Genomic DNA, 6,000 nt, shown 5'->3' with positions numbered 1-6,000 from the left:
CTGCATGAACGAGCTGCAGACAGACTTGTCTCCCACCGCCCGCTCCCTCCTCCTCGCAGGCACCCAGGCCAGCGCATCCCCTCCCTCTTCTTTTCCGTTGATCCTTCTCAGGGTGCCTCTGGCTCCTCAGAGCCCTTCTCCTTAGGGTGGCTCACATCCTGTGCCCTGCCTACCGGGCTTGGGGGACAGGTTTTCCCTCCAGGGGAGAGTAGAACATGAAAGAACATGCTGAACACGGCTGGGAGATTTAACAGAAAAAGAAGGCACAGTGAAGAGTTTAAGAAGTGAACTTGGGCAACATGTGTGTAGCCTCAGGTTTATTGCATGATTTGGGGTGAATCGATTAATCACTTTGAATCTTGGTTTAAACGGGATGTGTGATTCCCCAGCCTGATTTTGGGAGTGGTAACGGCGAGAAGGAGACGTGGCGCAGCATCACCGTTTTCTTATTTTTATTTATCCCCACTTGAGCACAGTGCTCAAAGTCTAGGGTGGGCTCTGTGGCCAGGTTGCCTAGTTTCAAATCCTCATACTGCCACACGTAAGCTGTGTGGCTTTGGACAAGATACTCAACTTCTCTATGCTTCAATTTCCTTATCTTTAAATCAGGGATAAAAATAAATGCACCTACTTTACAGGAATAGTGCAAGGATAAAAAAAAGGACCTATGTAAAGCAATTGCATAGGGTACAACAGTGCCTGAAGCACAGTAACTGCCCAGCGCACTTGAAATAATACTGTTGTTATTATCCTTGGCCCTCTTAGCTCTGTGGGAAGCCATTCTTTTCGTGGTCTTTTCTACTGCATTGGTTGTTTTACAAGCTGATAAAAAGTCCTTTATTAAATCTTAAAAAGAATAAGATGAGTTGGGGACTGAACTCAGGTTATTTGAAAGCATGGTCTTGAGTTCAAAAAAAAAAAAAAAAGGCTAAAAGGAGGCTGAAAGATTCAGATTGGATCTGATGAGACTAAAGAAAGAACTTCCTTTGCCAATAGGCTCAAGAAAAGGAAGTTGAGTACCAGACTGTTTCTACGTAAAATGGGGAATTTGGTGGCATTGTCTTTTTTTTTCCCCTTCATTTTTCAGTTTTATTAGGTAGAACTGTTACAATTTGACAGCACATATACAATATATTGCATGTAAATACATAAATACAATATACTGCACATTTTAAAAAAATTTACATATATTTGCTGTTCATTGTTTCTAAGAACAGTTTAGAGCTTTAGCTTTTTAAACTTACAGAGTTATCAAAGGAATAAAGCCAACCACAAAATAAGAATCAACAGAATGCAGTAATCCAACCATAAAGGACACTCAAATGTGCTTACATGTGTTCAAGAACAAATGAACTACTTATTATTTATAACTAAGATGATTGATTTCTTGAATGTGTGTAAGCACATTTGGCGGCATTGTCTTCTAATCATATTCTCAGTCCCCAGAGTCCACCTTTTCACACGATTCTGGCTCAGGAATGGTGAGAGAGAGCAAGGGAGTGGTGGTGCCTTACTCCTAGTTCTCAAACTTAACAGCCACACTGGTCCTCCTCTGCATGGGACTTGCCTTTGCATCCCAGAGTAGTTCTCCGAAAAAAAATCTTTAACAACTCATTTCCATCAGGACAGAGAGGCTTCCTGGAGCATCTCTTTAAGGATTGGCACTTTTAATGGGACTTTCAGTGTTTGGCTCAGTCTGGAATAAATCCAGGTAGAGGATAAGAAGGAGGCGTTTTCAGGAGCCCCCAGATCCTGGTTAGGATGGGACTGATCTCCCCTGATGAATTCCTGCTGCTGATGGGACAGGACCCTCTCACCTCTGCTGAAGAGGAAGGATTAAAGACGAGGAATGGGCATCCAGCCCCTATCTGCTTCAGTCCCTGCTGCTCCAGCTTGTCCATTCAGCTGTCAGTGCACCCAGGATCCAGGAGACTCCAAAGATGCTCTTGTGGAGAGCCTGGGAGGGAGCAGGTGGGGATACGAAGGATTTATGGCTCTCTCCTCTGAACCCCTCAGGAGGGCATGGGCCCTGAGCCCCTGGCGGGATCGAGAACTTGCTAGTCGCAGCTGGGAATAGTTAATGAGAAATTAACAGAGATCTGTGGTCATCTCTGCTGACTTTCCTGGACACATTCAGGACCTGGTAAAAGGTAGAGACTGAGCAGAGAGGAGACAGGACCCCAAAGAACCATTGGATGGGGCACAGCAAACTCAGATGCAGATGCACTACACTCTACGCAAGTGACAAACCCAGTTGTCATCTAAACAGGGACAGTCATATCATTTAGCGTTGTTTTTGCCTTAGTCCTATAAAGAGACAAAGCAGCTCCGTGGAAAGAGTCTGGGCTCTTGAATCGAGCAGACTTGGTTTTGAATAAGGCTCCACTGCTGTGAAGCCTTCAACAAGTCTCTGAACTCTTCTGACCTTAGTTTTCTCCTTCGTACAGTGATGATTGGTGTATCTTCCCCAAAAGGTGGGTGTGAAGAATTGAGTAACGTGTGTAAATCACCTAGCAGAGTGCTTTGAGCTCAGGACAATGAGCACAGCATCACTCAAGCCCGTGTGACTTGGAAAGAGTCGGCCTGAGAACAAATTCTGGCTTTCTGAGATAATTGCTGGACCCATATAGGGTAGCTCTTGGACCCTAATAATAGGCATTATTAGCTTCATAACATTTTCTCTCCTCCAAAAATGCATTCCCTTCCATTTAGAGGTAACTAAGAGAATGTAGTAATGACAGATACTTCACAATATGTCACCCACAGTTTATATTTGTTTTTAGTCCCTAGTTTGAATAAAATTATTTTGTGTTTACACCACAACAGAACAAATTCACAACTTACCAAAGACAAAAAAAATCCATATACTATTGTAATTGTGTTTTTTGATGTTCTGGAATCGTCCAACAACCCCCTTCTGTGCTGGACCATTTCCTTGTGGAGTGTGTGTGTATACATTCTAGCCTAGAGGGTCTGGAAGGAGCTATTGAGATGCGGCCCAGAGACCATAAACAACAAGCTCACTGTGCACATGAGACGATTTACTCCTAGGGGTTCTGGGGGAGGAATCCTTCCTTCACTACTTCTTGTGAGCGCACCTGCCCATCTTCCAACACAACATCATCTGACAGATTTAGAAGCTAGTTAATGACATGGAAGTCCGACTCACAAGACAAATAAAGCCGGCAATTTTTTAAAATTGCAGCTTGAATGTGCAAGTGTTGCTGGGACAATAATTATCTGATGTATGACTTGAACGTGAAAGTGCTGTGAAGGAAATTTTTTTTAACATTCTTGTTGACAAACCCAACTAAATCTGGACCGTATACGAAACTATGAAAGATACAATATGAACAGCTGTAGTTTAGGGTTTAGGTTTGGTGTAAAAGTGTATTCTGATGGAACAGTGGTAGGTTAGTTAGTCGGTGATCATTCTGCAGTAGCTAGCATGATTAAGGAGCTTACATCACAAGGTAAACCTAAAGGCTTGCTGTGGAAAATAAAAGCTCAAGTGAATAATGGATTTTGTGCTAGAGTAAGAATGGGGAATTGTATAAAACTCAAAGTGTTACATTCAAGATGGCTCTCTTCATTGTGTGATAGCATGGAAGTTGGCCAAAAACAAGAGTTTCTGCCTGATGAGGAATGATGGTTATTGTGGCTAAAAGTTCTATGGGGATGTTTGAACCATGGAATGAACTTTCAGTATTTCTGCAAAATAAGAAACCTTCTTGGCTCCACTTCTTAAGAATGTAAATTGGACAGACAGATTTTCTTATTTGATGATCTTTGTTAGTCTAATATTCTTAATACTTTGATGCAACGTATTTTTCAATATTGGATAAGTTTTAGAGGCAAATACAGAAGCTAGAAATTTGGAAGATCAGTCTTTCTGCAGAATGTTATGACACATTCCATAAAATAACGATAATTTTCAGTAAATAAATTGAGCTGCATGTAGCCCATCTACAAAAGTTATCACCGAACACCTTATAAATTTAATAGAATGTTCAAATTTTATTTTTCAACAAAACAAAATCCACACATAGGATTCAGAATTTCTTTTATTGAAAGGTCATATGAATTTAACTATAAAGCATAAAATAAATTGTTGAAACTGGCTACTAGTGAGCTCTGAAGATAAAATAATGAAAATACAGCATCGCTTGCATAATTTTGAATAAAATATAAAATGTTCTTATAATGATTAAATTTCTTTACAATCACTTGTTCCATTTTATTCAGTAGACCTTTGTCAGATAGATTTCCTTACTCTTCACATTAGAAAAAAAATAAACAAAACACCAAATTTGGTTTAGACGTAAATTATCGCCTACAAGCAACACTGTCATCAATCCAACCTATGTTAGACAAATTAACAAGAACAATGTGCGCTCATTTGATACCTTAAAATGTGAAGTATTGATACACATGGTGTTGCTTCAAAAGGTATTTAAGGCTTTCACTTTTCACTATAACTTTTGTTTAATTTTAATCACAGAATGACAAACTCTCATGATGCAATGCATGTTCTCTACATTAACCACCTGTACGCATACTCTCAAAAAAAGTGTGTATGATTTCTGTAAGTCCTTTATTTTTCACCTGTGTTTATTTTGGTTATAGTTACTGTAATATGTTTTATGTCTTTTGCATATAATAATAGAAGCAAGACTTGTGTATTCGACATTTATTTTTTAGTTTTATTTTTTCTACTAATTTATTTTTTGTACTTTACAGAAGTATTAATCTACAGTTTTTAGACATTAAAATTGTTAAAATTGTTATGTTCCTCATCAATAGTTCGAGAAGACCTGATCTAGAGACCGTTCTTTACACACGTCCACATATATGTAATCTACATTTGTGATTCGGTGATTTCCTTCTGCTGCTGAATGAGCTGGTATTACTGTTCTGTGGATTCCAACTCACTCTAGGGTGTGTCCTCCCAAGTTCAGACTTAGAAATAAAACAGTAAAAGTCAATCTGAATATATAGTCATATCATATTCTCGAATCCAATACTACCAGAAATAAAGTTCATACTTCTATATCCACTGTCTGACTCTTCTACTTATCTCACAATTAGGTTGCAAAAGGAAGTAGAGAATGTGTGAGTAATTATTAACTTTCAAATGTAAATCATAGCATCAAGCTACAGGACTGTTTACAAACCTCATCCACTGATATTCCATTCAGTTGCCTGCATCCACTGCAGGCTGGCTAATGAGCACCCATATTTGTCACTGCCCAACACCTGCAGCCCCTAAGCAATGTATCATCACCATGGATGGCTCCTCCATTAACCTAAGCTTTCAGATTTTTGAAATGCATGGTTTCCCACCTAGGCTTAAGCGATACCCTCCCTCCGGCAGGTCCCATTCCCCTTGTTCTTGAGGCTCAACTTCGTGTTCTTCAAGACAATCTCTGAAATGAACACTTCCAGGAAGCTTTCTTGGACTCCAAGGAATGGTTGGGCATCCTTCCTTTGTGCTTCCCTAACATCCTACCTCAATCATTGCAATACATAAAACTGCCTGAGTAAATTACCTACTTCTGTAATTTACCCTTTTGCTAAGCTACAAGCTTCTTGGTCGTAAGCAGCAGGTGTACTGGCTCTGTCTCTACTCCCAGTTTGTATGCATTTTCTTTCAAATAACAGGTACTTCATGGGTGCTATTGGACTGAAATTATGACATAAATCTTCTGTAAATTTATTTAGTAATATTAAGTTCAAAATAGCGGATACAAGGCGTGAAACCTCCAACTGCCCCCTTTCTTCCAAGGCAGATGCTGTAAATCTATTCTACAACTCATCTTTGGTAAGCCCTACATTATTCTTCTGAATACAGTAACTACATGAAATTGCCATTGGCATATGACAGAGCATATAAACAATACCGGGTCTAGGCACATGGTCTGGCTAAGATTGCAGAAAGTGGAATGGTGGAGTGAGTAGGGCTAAAAATCTAAGAGGCAACAAAAATGGAATCACAAAGAC

This window comes from Camelus bactrianus, chromosome 10 (genome assembly GCF_048773025.1).
Source record: "Camelus bactrianus isolate YW-2024 breed Bactrian camel chromosome 10, ASM4877302v1, whole genome shotgun sequence".
In the NCBI taxonomy this organism is placed as follows: domain Eukaryota; kingdom Metazoa; phylum Chordata; class Mammalia; order Artiodactyla; family Camelidae; genus Camelus; species Camelus bactrianus.
This window is presented reverse-complemented; position numbering follows the sequence as displayed.